The sequence below is a fragment of the Protomyctophum parallelum genome, assembly GCF_964188405.1.
Source record: "Protomyctophum parallelum genome assembly, chromosome: 8".
In the NCBI taxonomy this organism is placed as follows: domain Eukaryota; kingdom Metazoa; phylum Chordata; class Actinopteri; order Myctophiformes; family Myctophidae; genus Protomyctophum; species Protomyctophum parallelum.
Window position 1 is genome coordinate 19839814 of NC_139703.1, and position 23153 is coordinate 19862966.

A 23153-nucleotide genomic window follows, 5' to 3' on the forward strand; every position below is an offset into this window, starting at 1 on the left:
GGGAAACGGTGCACTACTGTATGTCCTGGAGGTTGGTGTGGGGGGATCAGAGTGTGTGTGTGTGTGTGTGTGTGTGTGTGTGCGCGCGCGCGCACGCGCGTGTGTGCGTGCGTGCATGCGGAACACTGGTGAGGACTTGTCCACCCAGTGACATTTCACGTGGCTTGAGCCAAAGGTATTCTGTGTATCTTTTTTTTTTTTTTTTCCCGAGTGAGTCACTCTCACTAAACTTGCAAGAGTATATATGCCATTCTAAAAGCATGTACTACTATCCAGCTTGTTATCTATCTACAGTATGGACTTTATTCCATATACAGTATATCTTCACTTGACCATGCTGTTCTTATGCTCAACAAAAATATGTCCTTCACCATCATTATACAGTATGCATAGTACGAGTTAGGATCTTTAGGATTGATAAGGCTTTTCCCACAATGCCAGATGATAATACAGTACAAGTGTTATTGCACACACAAGAACACACATTTGACGCTGTGGTGTAATTAAGAAATATTACACGAGAGGGGGTGGTCTAACGTCATTATTGCATGCCTGCGATGCTGCAGGAACTCGCCCGCAGGGTGAGTTCCGAAAGCAACGCAGAAGTTGCACAAATGTCCCAAGAAACAAATGTCACAAATGTCCCAAGAAAATAGCTAGTTTGCTACGCTCTGGGAGAACATAGCAGCTGAATTATTTGTTTTGATTAGGTGTGGAGTGGTGCTCGTTTGAACCACGGCTAGAAGGCTGTTTCAACCAATCAGATTGCTTCCTCGAATCGATAATCAGTAATCATTCTTTATGGTTTTATTTGTGCTCTCTTACTGTGATCATTTCAAAGTGGATAGCGTGAGACACACATTTTGATTTTAGTTTTAGTCATAGTCTCTTGAATAGTTTTCATTTAGTTTTAGACACATTTTAGTCTAGTTTTAGTCGACTAAATATCATAAGATTTTAGTCTACTAAATCTACGGTTGATTTAGTCGACTAAAATGTATTTTGGTGGGCCTTGATGCCGTCGAAATGACTGACTGTACACTTGCTGCATCTACAAGTTCACAACACGTCGTGCTGCGACGCGTTGTGAGCTTGTAGATCTGCTATTTTCAGCATGCAACAAAGTGTAAATGACTCATACTGGATCTCTTGTCCATTACAACCCTTCCTAACATTTTAGTCTAGTTTTTATTCGTTGACGAAATATTCAATATATTTAGTCTTAGGTTTAGTCATCATAGCTTAGTTTTTTATTTCGTTTCCATTTAGTTTTCCTCAGTGAAAAAAGGTAGTCGACGAACATTTTTCGTTTTAGACTAAATTAACACTGCAAGCAAGGTGATGCCACTCAAAGCTCACTAACACATGTAAATTAGACGTCTTTAATAATATAACAACTTTCCTCTCATTCTCAGCTATAAGGCAAAATTATTATTATTATTTTTTTTAACTGTGCTGCCGATACAAAATGATGACATTATTCGAGAGTATAGTTCTCAGGCAAAAGTGGAGGGGATGGGAGGGAGAATCAACAATGAACTGTGCGTGGCATTTGTGCGAATGAGGTTTAAAATCTACTGTTAAGTGGGTTTTTCTTTCTTTTTTTTTTACACAACAATAATTGCTGTCATTGGCATAGATACTGTGAGTCTATGGTGGGAGGGGTGAATTACTCCATCCCTCATTTTAGTATCAGTTGACCTCTTGGTATGTTTTTCTTTGCTGTGTCTGCTATATGGCTGTGAGTGAATTAAGTGGCCCAAGCCAATTTCTTGGAAGAAAAAAAATAAAATATAAAGAAACATATGTCAAGATTATGAAGAACGGTTAGTTCAGTTTAGTCTGTGAAGTTCCTGTGTCTTAATATTTTCAACAGCTCAGCGAAGGGACATGTATTCATTTCGTAAACCTTAATTTAATACTTTGTTTGTACAATGGTGTCCCCTCTACAAAAAGATAGCAGATCTACACGTTTTATAGCTTGGCTATTTTCAGAAGTATAAATTAGGCTTAACGAGCACTGTGAAAGACTGGAGCGAAAGCCTTTGATGTATAGTAATGGCCGTGTTCTTATCAGCTGTGTCTCCCTCGCCACCATGCTGCACAGGGCATCGCCCCATCCAAGTTCTAGGAGATGTGTGAAACTCGTCCCCCCATCCAACCTGCTGTGACGGAATTAAATAACCTGTCTATATGCAGCAGCGTCACGCATACGCAGTGTTTCCCAAATGTTATAGCTTGAGGCCCGAAAGTGAAATTCGGGTTGCGTCCGAACTTAATACATACGCTATCTTCAGCCTACTGTTTAGTACTACATATACTGTACTATACAACTTTGTACATTGCTGTTCGACATACAGTAGAGCTGAAATCGCTTAAATTAGAGAGTTATTAACGACAGCCTTTGTTCCCCCCGGAGTCCGCTATCGCCGTTTTTAATGGAAGCGGGGAAACTACTGCATTGCATTGTGGGATATTTCTAGCCGCAGTAGTGTCCACTGTTAAATACTACAAAATCACCTGAATTTAGTATGCAAACTCAGGTAGCCAACTAAGTAGCTAATAAGCTTCCGGACATACTCGCATACTAAATAGTATGTTAGTATGCAATGTTGTACGGGGCCTTAGTATGCATCACACGTACTATGTAGTAGCTATACACTAAGCTTTCGGAAAATCGCACATACAAAAGCGTAATGTGGGATACTAGACGATATGTTAGTATCAATGTTGTCATCAACCTGGTCTATGGAAACAAGCCCAAAAGATGCAATTATAGGCCAGATGAGAATTGGATATTTGAAAATAGCCGATCTACAAGCTAACAAGCCTGTGAGCTGTTATTTACAAAAAGAACACGGTAGTATACCACCAATACTTTTAGATGGATGGGGTCTGTGAATAAAATGCATATAATTTCGGGGTACCTTGACATGATTATGTTTGACAACCACTGGGTTTCATATTGGGAAGCAAACCCAAATAAGAAACTACACTTTAGAAACGAGCTAAAAAAGACAAAAATGCAAACCTTTTTAAACCTGTATTTACAGAAATACAAGCCCAAATACGCTTCTAATAAGCAGACCTGATGGCAAGCCACTGGTTTGTATGCCATTTCGGATGGGGCCATTGGTGTCTTCCTGGGACCCAAACTTAAAAAGATGAACCACTTAAGCCCTATTATTGCTACAGTTTAAAATACTTATATTTTTAAAATAATGTGTTAAAAATTGACCCACGGAAACATTGATATAAAGGCTACAGTACTGGGTGCTGTTGCCAGCCTCGGGATATCATTTATGGGAAAGTCACACTTTAAGAGACCTGTTTAGTTTAAACACGGTTTGCTATATTTGAACATGATAACAATAGCTTCAGAAGTGAAGTCAGACCTGCAGACCGATATAGAGAGCTTATTTCATTACATACATGGAAAGACTGTAGGTTACAAAGAGATTTATATTTTTTATGTTTGAGCCTTTGATGTGGTAGTGCTGAGAAAAGAACGTCTGTTTTTTGTTTTGTTTTTTTTTTTTTTGGGGGGGGGGGGGTTTCACCATGCTGCTTTCCTATGTTAATATTGTATCAATGTAAAGAGACAAAATAAGCAATTTCTTTGTACCATGTATGCATTGTAAGGAACGCTCTGAGCTGAATTCAACGGTGGAGTCAATTCACTCTGTTATGGTGCGCTAGAGAGAGACAGATATCTCCTGTTCTGTATATATTTTGACCTTTGTATATATATATTTCTGGTTGTGATCACCTCTGCCTTTTCTTCTCTTTTTTTTTTTTTTTTCATTTGCAGGCATTGCTAAACTGCACTGAGCTTGAATCGGAATTTAGACACGATATGTACAGCTTTGATCTTTAATTAAAAATGAACTGACAATGAAAAACAATATCAAGAATGGTAAATAATACCTGTGTCTGTCTTTTATTGGTATCATGGTTGAGATTAGATTAGATGTCTTTATTATCCGCAAGGGAAATTAGTTTTGCTCAGGTCAATGCATACATTCAGGACAATACAATAAAGCATGGTCACCTCATGAACTCATGGTTGAGCTGGTCACCTAATGAACTCATGCGGTTACCAAGTGGTGTTGCTTATAGGACAGTGGTTCCCAAACTTTTTCATGGATCCCCAAATTGACACTAATTACCCCGTGGGCCCCCGTTTGAAGGGATATGCCAGGGACCCCCCCATAAGAGAATAGTTTTACGGCTCTAGCAGTGATTCCCCAGTTTGATATGGCTACGGACCCCCATTTAATAGCATTTGTATCTCCCTGATTTTTTATTGTAAAATCAATGTTAATTTAACTCTGAGAGTGTACAAATGGAATTTGGTTCCATTTGTACACTCTCAGAGTTATAGACCTATAAGGGTCCATATGGTTCCACAAATTTGGGACCACACTTTGGCTTCATCCACACCTACATAAATGTAGCTTTTTCATTTTCGTTTTCTTTTTTCTCTCTGTCCATACGACACGTTTTTTTAAATCTCTCTGTCCATATGACCAATGGCAAGACCCATGCAAAACTCTGTTTACATTGTCCACACAGGGAACACACAGGCGGAGTTTAAAAAAAATACACTGTGGCAGGAGTTTTCCAAAAGATGCGTTTATATGGACCAAAAACGCGTTTGCGTGTGGGCGAACCCCCCAAAACGCATATAAAAACCTACGTGTGGACAAGGCCTTTGAGGACCTCTGGCTGCACACGTGTAATAGTCTACTTGCCAGCCCATAGAGCCCTATTGTGAACCCGGACATGTTGAGTAGCCTACACCAGGGGTTCTCAACCCACTTTCACCTATAAACTCCATTCACACTTTTTATAATTCAGCTTACTGTGGAGACACGTGATGGAACCTTTTACTTTGAAATGTTTTGTAGTTTCTGAATTATTTAACTTAAACTCCCAATGCATTCTCAATGGCAATAGCACAAACTTTGGCATGCTACTAGTCCTACATACTTACACCTAGAAACCCCATTCAAACTTTAGAGTATATATGAATATAGAGACGGCACCCGGAGGAAACCCTGAGGCGAAATGGACATAGTGGCCGAATTTGGTATTGCAGCGCTGGGCCAATTCTGGTCCGTTGACTATCATTGCGCACGTTCATGATGACACGTGAATGCTGTTTCATACGTGGACGCATGCAATGATAGTCAACGGCACAGCGCGTTCACGATTTGGCCCAATTCTTACCAGAATGCACTCTGTTCCTAACCGGAAGGAGGAGTGAAATCGCCTCATGCGCTTTTGAGCAACTTAATGCAAGTGGATGAGAGGAGAAATCCGGTGCCGTCTCTATTCATATATACTCTAAGATTCAAACCTATCTAGGTTAATCTCATGGTGGACATGTTTACCTGAAAAATAATCTTCAAAATGTTTTATAGTTTTCGAAATATAGTGCTTTCAATTTTGAGAAATTTATAATGAGGCTCAATGGCAGGTTATGGCACGTCAAAAAATCACTTTCACCTAGAAACTGCATCTGCGATCTGCTTGTATTAAACGTTAAACTCACCAACATTGCAGCTGTATAGGGCAAGCTTAAATTATCCTTTTTCAAACTGCAAAGATTTTGTTTCATAACAATCTACCGACGTGTTATGAGCTACCTAGAATATTCCGAGCGCCCATGTTTACTAAGTGTGCATGACCAGCCGTCAAACAATTTGTGTGGGAGAGCGCTTGTTTTACCTGCGTAAAGATGACGCAGGCGACACCCAGTCCCGCACGGCGTTCTATTAAACTAGCGCTTCCCTCACACAAATTATTTGATGGCCGTCGTAAGAATTATGAAAACATGGCGGCTCGGAATACGCTGTATATTTTGGACAGAAAGTAGCTCATAGCTTGTCTACGGTGGATCTTTATGAAACAAAAGCTTTGCAGATTGAAAGTTGATAATTCAAGTTTGGCCTACAGTTTTGGATGAATGGGGAGTCAATGGATTCATCCCATTATTAAAAAGAAATCTAGAGTTGCAAATTGCGTCTAGAAAACGTGGAGATATTTGACTAAACAAACATTTTATGCCAGAACTTTCATATGGATCTGAAAGTAGAGGACCATATCTGACTCCCAAGTCGGCGCTGACCGCATTTATGCCGTCGTTCTGCCGCGGCTAACTGAAAGTCTATGGATACAAATCATGCAATCTATGGCCGTGTATTCAGGAATACATCAAATATATAGAACACATGCACTTGGAATGGGAAATAGAGGGGGAGAAATCTAATAGTTTTTTTGTTTTAAATGTGTAATGCTACAGACATTTGTGCACAGCAACACTGTTGAAAACAAAATATTGCATTGTGAGTTTGAGCTTACAGGCCCCTTTTGTCAATAAATCAAGTCTTGATTGCTCATTGGAGAGCACCTGGGCCCGGTGCCTCCAGTGAGCTATAAAAGGAAGGTCCCTGCCATTCACACGCAGAGATCCAGAGGAGGCAGACCTGCTGCCTCCACTCCCTGCTTCAGACTCCATGTCTCCGTTCATTTATGTTTGATTATTCTTTCCATCCACACATGCACCACACCTACACCACTGATTCACTGACTCCACACCTCATACCTGTTGCTTGATTATGTTATGTTATAGTTCAGTTCATTAAGTTAATGTCTAGCCTTATATATAATAAATACAGTTTCTTATACTGTTGCGCTGTCTCCTGCCTCCCAATCTTTGCCATAGCATGAGCCAGCTATGACACGTAACTCAAGTGGCATATTCTAAAAATAGTTTTTTATAATTATGTTGTGAATAAAATTAGAATTAAATATTCTTTAGGGACATATCCTGTGATCTACCTGTACAGCCTTTGTGATCTACTGGTAGATCGCGATCTACCTTTTGGGCACCCTGGATGAGAGTGACTGTATATTCTTCTCTTGTATTGATTATCTATATTGTGGTATAATTGTATAATTAACTGCGTTCTTGCCCATGTTTAATATGGTTGTTCCTCTTACCATAGGCAGTATTTTCCTTTAATGCAATGCATAGTGTGTTACCTTTAAGAGTGAAGAAACACACCTCCAAGGTGTTGACGTATTTACCTCTGCGACAAGTTTTGTGTTGTTCATTCTCTGTCTGATTAAACGGAGTGCCACCATCGTTGGCTTTTCCAAGAGGAATAAATCTCCAATGTACAATGTTCAACCAATGTATGTTGTGTAATAATAATATAAAAAATATTGTAGTAACTATAAGTAACTAAAGTTTTCAAATAATGCTAGTGTAGTAAAAAGTAGTCTTTTGCACAAGTACAAACAATTGGAAATACTCCAGTGACGTAAAACAAATACCTCAGAATTTTACTGAAGTAGTTTACAGTAGCCTACTGGAGTAAATGTTAATGTTGACACCAATTAATATTATCAACAAGAAAAACATAAATTATTATTATTATTTTATTCAAAATTAATAACTCTCAACAAGAATCCAGTGAGTCATTAGAAACGCTAGCAATATTTATAGTTATGTTTCACATAAGCTTCACTCATACAATTTAAAGTGTGAACAGGAATGTGTGATGTATTCTGCTATGTCCCGTTGTCACCACAAGATGGCAGCAAAGCCTATATTCTGCTTGGTTTGTTATATGTATATTTTATATTGTTCAATGTTCACTTGTAGTGCCCTATCCCATATTTTATTTACTGAGGTTTGGAGGAATGCTTATAGAACAACTGTTATGTATACTCCAGAAAAGAGCATTGAGAATTGTACACCATGTTGGGTACAGGGACCATATGAATATACTAGTTCTGAATTGTAAAAAGGGAAAAGGGAGAAGTGATCCGCTAGTGGAATCGTCTCATTAATCTGCCAGAAGATAGGTTAACAAAAAAGGTATTCAATTGGGATAAGGCACACAATGGCCCCTGGATGAAGGACGTTTTTTCTATTTTTAGAGAGGCAGATCTGTCTTATATCTTTCAGAATATGCTTTGTGGTAATATCAATATCAAACTATTTAGTAATTACAAAGTTAAATGGTCAAATGACATTATTATGGTCTAAACCAAAACTTAGATCATATGTCCAGATGAAGCAGTGTTTTGGTACTGAACTGTATGTCAAAACCTTTCTAACCAGAAACCAGCGGTCATTGTGTGCCCAGCTGAGAACTGGTATCCTGCCTCTGGCTATTGACGTAGGGCGGTTTTCAACGGTCCCAGAAGAGAATAGATTATGTATTTTATGTGACCTAAATGATGTGGAAAATCTATTTCATTTTGTTTTATTGTACCCTGTATGATGATTTGAGGTTTCCACTGTTTGAGGTAATGCAACAAAGAAATCCTGATCTATTCTGGGAAGATGATGGACAGAAGTTAGACTGGTTATTTAATTATTAAGTATTTAGGACAGCCCAGTTTGTTTCTAGAGCCTGGAGTAGAAGACAATCCCAGCTCTTCAAGTAGGCCTATAGGTACATGTGTCTCCTGTCACAGGCCTAATGGTGTATTTTATTTTATGTTGTATATTATGTAATCTGCCCCATAAGGATCTGGAGTGTCAGTTTGGTTACTGTGAAATAATGAAATGTACCCATTCTACCTACTGTGAAATAGAAATGAAACAGAAAACAAGCGAAAAACAGATCTACAAGCTGATAAAGTACACATAGAGAACCTGTAGTGTTGAAAACTTTATTAAAACAAACACAAACATTACCAATATTAATTTCCCCAGTTATAAAAGGGTTTAAGGCTATAAGGCAACAAAACTATGTAGAATGTAAACACTGTGGAATCTACAATATTGCACTATGGTAATGTAACAATAGAATCTACCAAATTGTACTGTGGTAATGTAACAATATAATCTACCATATTGTACTGTGGTAATGTAACAATATAATCTACCATATTGTACTGTGGTAATGTAACAATATAATCTACCATATTGTAATGTGGTAATGTAACAATGTAAACAACACACATGTCAACACACAGTGAACAGCAACACCATTATTTACTGCATATCAATGAACAGAACACTAATTGCATGAATATGAATGCATAGGACATGGTTTACCGAGTGCACGGCTCAGGAAGAATCAGTGTAAATATAGAGACAGCCATGAAGCATGTCCACTTCTGGTCAGTGTTGTTTTTGTCGGCTATTTTTTAATTTAGTCTCAGTCTTAGTCCAGTTTCAATCAGTTAGTTAGTTTTTATCATATTTAGTCGAACTCATCCTTTTTTTATTTGGTCTAGTTTTAGTCGACTAATAAAATTATTATAAATTATTATTTATTTATTTGTCAACAAAAACTATTGGCATTTTAGTCTAGTTTTAGTCTGACAATTTATTCTAGTTTTAGTCGGAAAATTATTTTAGCCCTTTACTTTTTTATCAGCAGTTATGTTTCCATGATTCCATCTAATCTATTTCAGATAGCATTTTCTCTTATCCTTTAGATGAAAAACACAATTGTAAGGAATACATCCAGAAATGGAACATGTTTTGGTTTAATTTGCATATTTATTTGAAACCATAACGAGTCAGACACATTGATGCATGCATTTAAAAAAATCTAATGAACTGAGTGATGCAACTCCGTGTGGGGGTCCCTGGGGGGTCCCCAGAACTTCCACATGAACACACCCAGGGTGCCAGCCCGGTTCCGGCGAGCTGCCCGTGTCCGAAACGGTTGGAAAATGACAGTTACTGTGTGGGGGTCCCCAGGGGGTCCCTCTACTGTAACTGTACTGTACTGTCACACCCAAACTCATCATATAAACAGTTAATATGTGTTTGTGTTAGGCTGCGCAACAGTGCACTTGATTGTGAAAACAAACCAAATGCTATTTTCGTGCTCGGACACAGGGACACAGCCAGCAAGCCAGGGACACACATAGCTCCGTTACTCCGTATACGAGTTGCACCACTCAAAAATTAAAAAATCAATTCAACCAACTCAATTCAACACACTGATCCCATTGCAGTACAAGACAACTCTTATAGATCCTTAATGTCCACTTGTTTAACCAACTGACCCCAGTGCAGTACAACAAGACAACTCCTATACAGAACCTTAATGTCCACTTGTTTAACCAACTGACCCCAGTGCAGTACATCAAGACAACTCTTATAGATCCTTAATGTCCACTTGTTTAACCAACTGACCCCAGTGCAGTACAACAAGACAACTCCTATAGAACCTTAATGTCCACTTGTTTAACCAACTGACCCCAGTGCAGTACAACAAGACAGCTCCTATAAAACCTTAATGTCCACTTGTTTAACCAACTGACCCCAGTGCAGTACAACAAGACAACTCCTATAGAACCTTAATGACCACTTGTTTAACCAACTGACCCCAGTACAGTACAACAAGACAACTCCTATAGAACCTTAATGTCCACTTGTTTAACCAACTGACCCCAGTGCAGTACAACAAGACAACTCCTATAGAACCTTAATGACCACTTGTTTAACCAACTGACCCCAGTACAGTACAACAAGACAACTCGTATAGAACCTTAATGTCCACTTGTTTAACCAACTGACCCCAGTGCAGTACAAGACAACTCGTATAGAACCTTAATGTCCACTTGTTTAACCAACTGACCCCAGTGCAGTACATCAAGACAACTCCTATAGAACCGTAATGTCCACTTGTTTAACCAACTGACCCCAGTGCAGTACAACAAGACAACTCCTATAGAACGTTAATGTCCACTTGTTTATCCAACTGACCCCAGTGCAGTACAACAAGACAACTCCTATAGAACGTTAATGTCCACTTTAAGGTAAGATGAGAGAGAGGGGGCTATCTATGACGAGACGTTGCTGGACCCTATTTCTTCACATTTCCTGGGGTTTATAACATATCCAGTTCCGTGCTTTGCTGTCCAATAAGGCAAGCCTTATTATATTCCTTTATTGTCGCTTGTCGAACGTAAGCTTGATAACGTTGGTTCATGTTGCAAACACTTAATTCAACCATGACTCAGTGACAGACAGCCCAACCTACCTTCCGTAGTTTAGTTACTTATGTAGCTGTTCTTAGCACAACATGCAACTCTAGTGTGTGTGTGCGTGCTGCTGCCTCTGTTTGTAAACAGAGCGAGCGCCGAGCACATCAGCGCTCACAGGAAGAAAATGATACGATAATAAAATATATTTCGTCTAGTCTTTGTTAGTGAACGAAATTAAGACAGATTTTTATTTTTGTTAACTTCATTTTCGTTTAGTCTTTATCAACGAAATTGCATAATGATTTAGTCCAATTATAGTTTATACACGTGAGTTTTTGTCTCGTTTAGTCTAGTTTTCGTGCGGTGAAAAATGGGCGTTGACGAACATATTTCGTTTTAGTTTTCGTTGACGAAAACAACACTGCTTCTGGTACATTTATTGCATTGTGCAGCGCGGACAGACAAATAACAGAGCCGCTTTTCTAGATGGACCACTTTGACTGTCACACCCAGGTCCGCTCTATAAATGTGTCCCAATTGCTGCATTGTTTTATTTATATACAAGCTGAGGAAGGCTTGATGCCGAAACGCGTCCGTGTCTGATCTATCTGTGCTGCACAATGCAATAAATGGACCAGAACTGGACTTCTCTTTTACAGCTTATACCAGTTAAGTTTTCCCAATTAACAGCTTTTTGAAAAACCTGTTTCTGTCAGTGGTTGTCATATTATTGAAACCTATGTTTCTGTCAGTGGTTGTCATATTATTAAAACCTGTTTCTATATGTGAGTGGTTGTCATATTATTAAAACCTATGTTTCTATGTCAGTGGTTGTCATATTATTATAACCTATGTTTCTATGTCAGTGGTTGTCATATTATTAAAACCTGTTTCTATGTGAGTGGTTGTCATATTATTAAAACCTATGTTTCTATGTCAGTGGTTGTCATATTATTATAACCTATGTTTCTATGTCAGTGGTTGTCATATTATTAAAACCTGTTTCTATGTCAGGTTATAATAATATGACAACCACTGACATAGAAACAGGTTTTAATAATATGACAACCACTATGTTTCTATGTCAGTGGTTGTGATATTATTATAATATATATGTTTCTATGTCAGTGGTCGTCTATTAGTTCATGTTAATAATAATCTGTATTTGGCCTCAGAACCCCATCTGAAATATGTTGTTCCATATATATATATATATATAAGAATGAATTCTCGACTTCTATCAATAATAGTAGATCGATCTACAAGCTTGTAGCACGGTACCCGGTGCCGCACTATGAGCTTGTAGATCTGCTATATTTCCAACAGCTAAGGTTTAAAATAATGGTTAAAAGCTATGAGGCGACACAGATGCTGCCTCGGGTCTAAATGGGTTATATTCTACCAGTAACCAATCAGAACCACTGTTCTACAGTACCAGTAACCAATGAGCTGGAGCCATAATGCAAGATACAATAGAATAAAATAAATCACACACGTGTGAAGTGAGGAGCACTAATATTAACAGTTTAGGGGCCCCAGACAGAAGTCTTCCTCATATTAATTAGTACGGTGAGATGCCATGGACAGATATTGATTAATAGGACGGAGATGATTGATGTTGCGCAACAGTGGGACGTCATCGAAAACTGAAAATCTTAAAACGTTAATACCTCTTGATCTAAATAATTCCGTCCAATTATTAAGATTATGTGTTAGACGGCCCACCGCGGTCCAGTCGCTAGTCACGGTAGATTTAATCATACCTCCCGTTGTTGTTGATCGCCTCTAGAGTGTTTTGGCTACATCTAGCTGCTTCAGCCACATCCGGGATAACATCCGGTCCGTCGGTAAAAGTGCTCCGCTGCTATAAATCGCTGGGGCTCTGATTTAATGGATTAAATAACCCTGGGCAATCAAGGTGTTCAGTTAAAGTCTACCTCATGTTGATATGGTGATGTAATGGTGATGTAAAAACAAACGGTGCAAACACAAACATTAAACACCATTAAGACAATAAGACGTAAATGGCACATTATGGCGTAAAATCCCTTCATTGTCAAGGCTTTTCGCCTGTATGAGTCATCATGTGTGATTTTAGAGCACACATTTGAGTAAAGCCTTTACCACAAACTGTACACGGAAAGGGCTTTTCGCCTGTATGAGTCATCATGTGTGATTTCAGATTACCTGTTCGAGTAAAGCCTTTACCACAAACTGTACACGAAAAGGGCTTTTCGCCTGTATGAGTCCTCATGTGTGATTTTAGAGTAGATGTTTGAGTAAAGCCTTTACCACATACTGTACACAAAAAGGGCTTTTGTCCTGTATGAGTCACCATGTGTGATTTTAGAGTAGCTGTGTTAGTAAAGCCTTTACCACATACTGTACACGGAAAGGGCTTTTCGCCTGTATGAGTCATCATGTGACCTCTGTGAGTAAAGCCTTTACCACATACTGTACACAAAAAGGGCTTGTGTCCTGTATGAGTCCTCATGTGTGATTTTAGAGTAGCTGTGTGATTAAAGCCTTTACCACATACTGTACACGAAAAGGGCTTTTCGCCTGTATGAGTCCTCATGTGTGATTTTAGATTAGCTGAGTGAGTAAAGCCTTTACCACATACTGTACACAAAAAGGGCTTTTGTCCTGTATGAGTCCTCATGTGTGATTTTAGAGTAGCTGTTTGAGTAAAGCCTTTACCACATACTGTACACAAAAAAGGCTTTTGTCCTGTATGAGTCCTCATGTGTGATTTTAGAGTAGCTGTGTGATTAAAGCCTTTACCACATACTGTACACGAAAAGGGCTTTTCGCCTGTATGAGTCCTCATGTGTGATTTTAGAGCAGCTGTGTGATTAACGCCTTTACCACATACTGTACACGAAAAGGGCCATTCGCCTGTATGAGTCCTCATGTGTGATTTTAGATTAACTTTGTAGGTAAAGCCTTTACCACATACTGTACACGAAAAGGGCTTTTCTCCTGTATGAGTCATCATGTGTGTTTTTAGAGTAGCTTTGTAAGTAAAGCCCTTACCACATACTGTACACGAAAAGGGCTTTTCGCCTGTATGAGTCATCATGTGTGATTTCAGATGACCTGTGTGAGTAAAGCCTTTACCACATACTGTACACGAAAAGGGGTATTCGCCTGTATGAATCATCATGTGTGATTTTAGAGTAGCTGTTTGAGTAAAGCCTTTACCACATACTGTACACACAAAGGGGTTTTCGCCTGTATGAATCATCATGTGTCTTTTTAGAGGACCCGTTTGAGTAAAGCCTTTACCACATACTGTACACAAAAAGGGCTTTTCTCCTGTATGAGTTCTCATGTGTGATTTTAGATTCCCCTTTTTAGAAAAGCCTTTACCACATACTGTACACGGAAAGGGCTTTTCACCTGTATGAGTCATCATGTGTATTTTTAGACCAGGTTTGTAAGTAAAGCCTTTACCACATACTGTACACGGAAAGGGCTTTTCTCCTGTATGAGTCCTCATGTGTGATTTTAGACCACCCTTGCAATTAAAATTTGTGCCACACTCTGTACAGTTGAAACCTTTCTTCCCTGTTTGAATCATCATGTGTCTATTCAGAGATACCTTCAAATTAAACATTTTGCCACACTCTGTACAACTAAAAGGTTTCTTCCCTTTATGACTCCTCATGGATTTAGGTTGTTTTGATGATTTCATGTCCTGGGACAGTTTGCGCTGTCCTCCCACATGTTGTGTGTTTTGTGATTTCAGTGTGTTTAAAGCTGACTGATCTCCCCTAGTCTCCTCCCACTTGTCACTGTCTTCAGTGTCAGATTCAGAACAGTGTGAAGAGAGGAGCTGCTCATCACTAGTTGGTTGTGATGTTCCACAGTCCTCTACATCAGCTTGTGTTTTCATGTGTTCAGTTGAGGTGCCGGCTACAGGCTCTGTCTCTGTTTTCATCATCATCATCATCTTCACTTTTCACTGCTAGTAATGTCAACGTTGACCCACCAGCCTCTTCTACTCTTTGAAGTAGCTCCTCCTGTTCCTCTTTAATGTGTGGAGGTTGTGGTTCCTCCTGGACTAGACTGGAGCTCCTCTCCTCTTCAGGTGGAGCCTCCTCTTTACACACAGGGACGTGCTGAAAGTCTAGGAAAAATACAAAGAGACTCTATGAAAGGTTTGAATCTTGTACCTCCGTGCAGAGTAGTGTCTGGAAGAAGTATCAACAGATTACTTTCTGTACACATGTTCCAACATTGAAATGTGACGGTGCGCTGACTGCGCTCTGTGCTGTAAATAGTGTCCGTTGTTTGTTTACATTGCAGCGCTCTTATAGAAGATGTGAGACGAGCTGAATAAGACGTAGCCATTATTATTTAGAAAGTAATGACTTGTAAATGTTAGATCAGTGAGTCTTCTTCAGCAGGTTAGTTACTGAAGTAGAATTATTTAAGGTGGAATTCAGGTTCCTGTTTAAGGTGAAATTCAGGTTCCTGTTTAAGGTGGTCTTCAGGTGCCTGTTTAAGGTAGCCTCGGTACCAGGCTTTCATTTTTGTTGGTGCAAAAATTGAAAGCCTGGAGGAACGCATTGGCCGCTCTGGTCTAAAAGTGGGAGTCAACCCTTCCGGGTGGGCGTCGCTCCAAATGATGTGACGTAGCGCTGCACTAGGGGGGAGAGGAGGGGCCGGGGGTGACGGACAGATCGATGAGATCCAATCAGGGCGTGCGCAAATCTCAGCCGCGACCCGCCCCTCTAGACCAGAAACCTAACACGTTAGCTCAGGCTAGGTTAAGGTGGTCTTCAGGTTCCTGTTTAATAGAACCAGTCGTGGCTGGAGAACTGATCTTCACCTGCAGACTGGACTCCACACACTGGACTGGAATGAAGGAATACAATAAATACTTTAATACTGAGGACTTGAAATATGAAAAAGGACTTGAATAGTGACTTTGATTGATGTGACATGGGTTGAAAATGAAGATCGAATATGAAAGAGGGAACAGAAGTTGTAAAGGTGTTATATTTTAATTAATTTATGTTAATATTTGTCTTTTCAAAGACTTGGCTGTGCTAAACACGCCCCCCATGGCCCGGGAGGGAAGCCAGGTGATAATTGGGACTGCACGTAATCCTACAGGCTTTTTCAATGTAAATGGTCTCGGGACCCAAGGGTGGTCCCAAGGACATTATGAGTCCTACTTCAACAACGTTAGAGAGTACAGTACTGAGTACAGTATTGCATCCCAGGACCCTCGGAGGGTGACATGATTGTGTCCGTTGTAGTGAGTCAATGTAGTGAGTCTAAGTATGCAGGATGCAGGCTGTTTGCATCACTGGGACTGTAAGTAATCCTACAGGCTGGGGCGGCACCGTCAGCAGGGAGTGTTGGGTGGGAGGAGTAGGACGAAGCCTCTACGTACTCCCGGGTGGGGGCTCCTCACTGGTACCAGAGTCAGTAGGATGCAATAAGCAGTGTCAACATAACAAATACATTGGGGAGAAAAACCACAAGTACATATACCTGTACAACTTTACTACAGGGTTGAGTCTTGCATCAAGCGGTCCATGTCTCTGGTCCATCTGTCGCTGATCCTCTGATGTGGATGAATGTGAGTCCATCTCCTGATAACGTAATCTCTCCCTGTTGTCTGTGGAAAACACAGTGACAAAAAAAAAAAACTGAATGTCAAAACATGACTATTGTAACTCCCTCCTTACTGGCCTACCGGCATGCTCACTTAAGCCTCCAATTAATCCAAAATGCCGCAGCTCGCTTGGTCTTCAACCAGGCAAAATTCTTACATGTCTCCTCCTTTCCCCACTCCCTCCATTGGCTCCCGGTCGCTGCCCCTCCCCCTTCTCCACTCCCTCCATTGGCTCCCGGTCGCTGCCCCTCCCCCTCCATGGCACCCCTATATATTGCAAGTCTGATTGAACTCTACAAACCCTCCCGGGCACTCAGATCAGCAACGCAGGGAAGCTGGAAGAACATTCACTAAAAACAGTACAGGCCTGGGCCGTGGCTCAGTGGTCCAGGCACCTTGGCTGTTAATCTAGTCTGGCAGTGTGCCGTGGGTTCGACTCCCGATCCCGACGGCCTTTACTGCATGTCATCTCTCTCCCCATTTCATGTCAGCCTACTGTCTGTCCTTCCATTAAAGAATATAAAATAAAAATGCCTGGATAACTCAGGAAAATGACGGGAAAACGCACCACACATCCTAAACTTCCTTCCCATTGCAATCAGAGCTGCAGACTCACTCCCAATCTTCCGCCCTATGCGGAAACCCCACCTCTTCAGACGCCATCACAGCCTGTAGCACTTGCCCTAGCCTCAATGACCTTACAGGTGTACGCAAAGGCTCAAATTATCTAGTTTAATTAGCATTTTCTGTAGACATAGCCTTATTAAGAATCAGGACTCCAGTGAGTGACTTAATAGGTCGCAAATGGCACCTAATTTATTAAGGTGCTACTTAAAATTGAACGAGGTACGTTATACTTGGAAAAGGCAAAAATAAAAAATCTATGTGTTTTTTCTGTGGGAACGACTGAGGCACGGGCGGCTATGTTAGTAGATAATAAAATATTACTTTATGTTTCTGTGGGAACGGGCACTGAGGCACGGGCGCCAGGCGGCTATTTTAGTAGATAATACAATATTACGGTCAATCGCAGAGTCCCCCCCCCCCCCCCCCCTCTCTCTCTCTCTCTCCCTCTGACCTGAGTGCCTGCCATGCATGTGAGTGACGTGCCTGCGCATGTCGTACAAGCGGCGCGCTCACTGATAAACTCCGAAAAAAACTAAACAAAGATGCAGACTTTAATCGGTCAATAGTTGATTTTTTCAAGAAAACAATGGTGTCAGAGGAGACATTTTACGACTGGATTATGATGCTGGTTTACACGCACTGAATCCACAGACAGCAGACACAGAACAGAACAGGTCCGTAAACACTAAGCGTGTTGTTTTGTTTGATTCAATATAGAGTGCCTCCGAAAAATAGCTTCCAATAGCTTGTTATTTGAGTAGCACCGTGTGCAGGCTACTAGCGAACACACACGATCACCTCTGAGTAGCACCATGTGCAGGCTACTACATTACACACATGATCACCAATTAAGCACATATATGGAATATTTCTCACTCACACACATTCTATAGGAAATTATTATAATTGATTAACCTATAGTGCATTCTTCGCAAAATAAACTATTGGAAGCTATTTTTCAACAACAAGTTTACCGTGTTTGGGGTCGGGACGAGGCTCAGTCCCCCATATGTTCTGTGTCTGCTGTCTCTGTGGATTCAGCGACAGCAATGCACAGCATCATCATCCCAGTTGTAAAATGTGTGCTAAGTGTGCGCTCCAGGGAAACTTAAGTGTACAGCTGATGCTGAAATCTTTGTTTCGTTTTTTTCGGGGTTGATCAGTGAGCACGCCGCTGCTGTTGGACTCACGTGTGTCGTGTGCAGACCGGTGCAGACAGACAGGCAGAGAGAGAGAGGTAGTGAGAAAGAGAGAGGAGGCGAGACTCGACGGAATGAGCGAGTATAAAGTCATATTTCATTATCGCGCTAACGCCCGTGAAAGCAATAAGTAGCACCGGTGCGACCTCGTTCAAATTTAACTCGCACATTATAAAATTAAGTAGCATATGCGACTTAATAGGTCGCACGCTGGAGCCCTGACTCCTGTGTCAGTCCTCTCTCCAAGTGTATGCACCAACTGCACTAGAGACTGATAAATGGTAAAATGGTGCATTTATAATACGGTAAATGGTGTATTTATATACCGCTAAGAGCTTTACATAGATTGTGCATTACATTCACCCATTCCCCTTACATAGATTGTGCTTTACATTTACACATTCATACACCAATGGCGGAGGAAACCATTCAAGGCACCAACCTGCACATCAGAGTTCAGAGTTGGCCTACTGTAGATCGGTAGCAAATCTCTGGACTCTGGCATAAATATCTTCTAGTGTGAGAGTTCAAAGATCCAATCTGAAACCTCCCCGAGTTGCTCGCAGGATCGCTACTGTATGGAATCACAATCACTGTGAACGAGCACAAGGGGGCATGAAAGGCAAAGAGGTTGATTTAAGGGCGCAAACACCCCCTTCCCCCCCCCCCCCGTGGCGCCGGTACTGCTTGAGAGGCAATGATTGATGTAAACTGCTAGCCAAGCTTGGCAGTTGATAGCCTAATAATATATACGGGACTGTTGCACTTTGTGAACGGGGATTGGAAATAAAGTTCTGCGTCACTTCAGAGGAATTAAAGGGAGCTGCTCTCATCACAATCCCAATGTGCCACCCGTGAAGTCGGAAATAAAAAAGTCTACTAGTGTTAGTGTATAGGCTCGGGGATCATTCGTTAGCTTAGCGCTTAGCATGAAGCCCCTACTGGTGCAACCCACTGATTGAACTTCATCTCCGCCTGTAATCTAAGTTATTTTTATTGACAACGTGAACGAACCCCGACACCAGCGCTGCAAAAATAGACAGATCTACAAGCTCTCAACGCGTAGCGAACGGCACTGCAAAAACAGGCAGGACTTGAGAGCTTGTAGATCTGGCTTTTTTGCGACCTGCAGTGAGCCGTTCTCACTTTACTTTTATGACACGAATACATCGTCAATCGGCGAATATTGGTCAGACGATGGGCGGTTGAAAGAAATTGGCATATCGCCCAACTTTAACCAAGTGCAACAGCGTGGTGATGGAGATCAAACACAGCAGATTCCGATGGCTGGGGCATGTGTTCAGGATGGCACAGGATCGTATACCTAAGGTCGCTCTAGGATGGACTTCTGTAGGGAAAAGGAAGAAAGGTCGGCCCAAAAGAACCTGGCGCCGAACTGTGGTAGCCGAGCTGAAGGAGATGAACCTGACATGGGGCGAGGCACAACATGCAGCACAAGACAGGTCCCGATGGAGGAAGATCGTTAAAGCCTTATGTCCCACCTGGGACGAAGAGGATTAAGTAAGGAACAGCACAGCGAGGAACTGAGAGAGAAAGACAGACGCTGTTCGGATGCAAGGGACGGACGGAGACCGCAATGCAGAGCGCCCGCTGATCTGATGCACGTGCGTGCCTCACACACACAATATTGGAGTGACAGTCCCAAATAAATATACGCTATTATAGCTATAATAATAATAATAATATCTCAAACTTATATAGCGCTTTTCTGAGTACCCAAAGACGCTTTACATGGGGGGTCTTTACAGAGAACAACACAAATAAAAACAACTTTAATAGAAAAAAGAAATAATCACTAGAAGCTAAAAAAACATTAAAAGACAGTGAAAAGGGTTAGCTAGGGAAGGCAATGTTGAAGAGGTGGGTCTTGAGGGCGGTTTTGAAGGTTTGGAGGGCCAGGAGGATGATCCGAATTGCTTGGCCCACTGACACTGACAGTAGTTGCACTGGTTACTGACGCCGGCCAGCCCTAAAGTACGGCCCTGTCCTGGTTTTCCTCCTACCTATCAAACAGAAGTTACTTTGTCAATCTAGCCGAGTTTGACTCAGACAAACATGACATCAGTTCTGGTATTCCACAGGGCTCGATTCTTGGCCCTCTGCTTTTCTCCTTGTACATACTGCCATTGGGCGAACTCATTACCAATCACGGAGTCAATTTTCATTTCTATGCTGATGATACCCAACTATATCTTTCTGTGGCTCCAGATGATCCCTGTGCTTTAGACCCGCTGTTGACCTGCCTGTCTAGCATCAAATGTTGGATGAGTGAGAACTTTCTCAAGCTAAATGAGGATACGACAGAAGTTCTCATAAATCGGTTCTAGTGAGCAGAAATAATCAATAATAAGCAGACTGGGCAACCTAACTGTAGAAACTAACAGTACAGTAAAGAACCTGGGGGTTATTATTGATTCTGAATTGAACTTTAATTCACACATTAATCATGTCACCAAGATTGCCTTTTTTCACCTTAGAAATATTGCACGAATCAGAGCCTATTTGTCCTTGGACGATGCAAAAACGCTAATCCACGCCTTTGTTTTTTCTCGGCTTGATTACTGCAATGCACTTTTTTCAGGACTGCCTAAGAAAACAACTGACAGATTACAACTTGTCCAAAATGCAGCAGCCAGAGTTTTAACTAGAACTAAGATGAGAGAACATATTACTCCAGTTTTGGCATCACTGCACTGGCTTCCGGTTGTTTTTAGGATTGATTTTAAAATTATTTTACTTGTCTATAAAGCTCTCAATGGTCTCGCACCTTCCTACCTACATGACTGCCTGCCTAAATATGTCCCAAACCGCCCCCTAAGGTCTTCCACCGCCGGCCTGCTCGCTTTGCCCAAAGAAATGGCAACTAAGAAATACGGGGAAGCAGCTTTTTGCTTCTATGGGCCGTCGGCATGGAACAAGCTCCCACTGTACCTTCGTCAGGCAGCCTCTGTAGACATTTTTAGAGCTCAGCTCAAGACCCACTTCTACAATGTCCTCACTGTACTGCATTACTGCTTGTTTTTTAATGTCGTTGCCTTGCTTTTCTTTTATTCTCCATTGTTCTGTAAAGCACTTTGAGCTGCATTTCATGTCATGAAAGGTGCTATACAAATAAAGTTTTATTATTATTATTATTATTATTAAAGCCGCCAGCGATGCAGTCGACTCGGGGAACTGGTCCCAGCCAACAAAAGGCTAGAACCACACCGGGACAGATGGATGAAGTCCGGGTAGTTTTGAGGAGTATTTCCAGGAGAGAGCTATAATGTCCATAGATAATCTATCCCCGCCTGGTGGATGCTTATAAACTTTTACATAACTTGCCTGGTAGGCTACCATTCCATGCTTCATCTTGTGGTGCCAAAATGTGTAGCTGATGAAACACAACGGCTTGCTTTGCATCAGTGAGACCAGGCAGGATAACACCGTTTTCTGTCCATATTCCTCTTTAAATGCCCTGTTTGGAGTGTTTTCAGCCAACCCCATCTCACAGAAATACGTAGACATACGGAACGTACAGAATTGCAATTCCATACATATACGACTAGACAACCCAAAGATCCGTACATACCGGTATGACACTGAAATACCTCCCATAGACACTGAAATACCTCCCATAGACACTGAAATACTCAATAGACACATGACACATGGTTCTAAGTGTCTCCATGATGTCATGAGGCGCGATACCATATATGAAGACGTGGGTGGGTGACTAACTAACTAATGGGCGGACTGGCGGGAAATGCAGGTTTTCTTAGTAAACGCGACCTTCGGTCACAATAATAATAATTAGTATAATAATAGCCAATCTACAAGCGCCGTCATGCTTGTAGATTAAGGTTGGGCGATATGCCAATTTTTTTCAACCGCCAATCGTCTGACCAATATTCGCCGATTGACGATGTATTCGTGTCATAAAAGTAAAGTGAGAACAGCTCACTGCAGGTCGCATAAAAGCCAGATCTACAAGCTCTCAAGGCACCGCGTCCTGCCTGTTTTCGCAGCTCCGTTCGCTAGGCGTTGAGAGCTTGTAGATCAGTCTGTTTCTGCAGACTGCAGCGCAGCCAGGGTAACTAGCTCCCTTCCCTCCCCGCACCGGTCGTCGGAGGCTCGGAGCGGAGCCCACAAGCTGCTGCGGCCGCCCCGGGCTGATCCACACAGGCTCTCAAGGCATCGCGTCCTGCCTGTTTATGCAGTGCCGTTCGCTAGGCGTTGAGAGCTTGTAGATCTGTCTATTTTTGCAGCGCTGGTGTCGGGGTTCGTTCACGTTGTCAATAAAAATAACTTGGATTACAGGCGGAGATGAAGTTCAATCAGTGGGTTGCACCAGTATTGGCTACACGCTAAGCTAAGCGCTAAAGCTAATGAATGATCCCCGTGCCTATACACTAACACTAGTAGACAGTTTTTTTATTTCCCCCCCGCCACTCACGGGTGGCGCATTGGGATTGTGATGAGACACGAGACAGCAGTGTGCATTCTGTTGTGACTGTATATTATTAAACTGCATGGGTCTGGACTCCGGAGCTTAAACAACATGTAGGCTACAGGCTCCCAGCCAGGCTGCCGTAAGTGCCGTGCCGCGGTGCCCGATGCTGGCTGCTGACAGTGCTGAGTGCGGGGACTGTGGGAGGCTGGGAGCATACCATTATAACGGGGGATTTCCACCCGGCCGCTGTTACTACTTTGCTGATTCACAT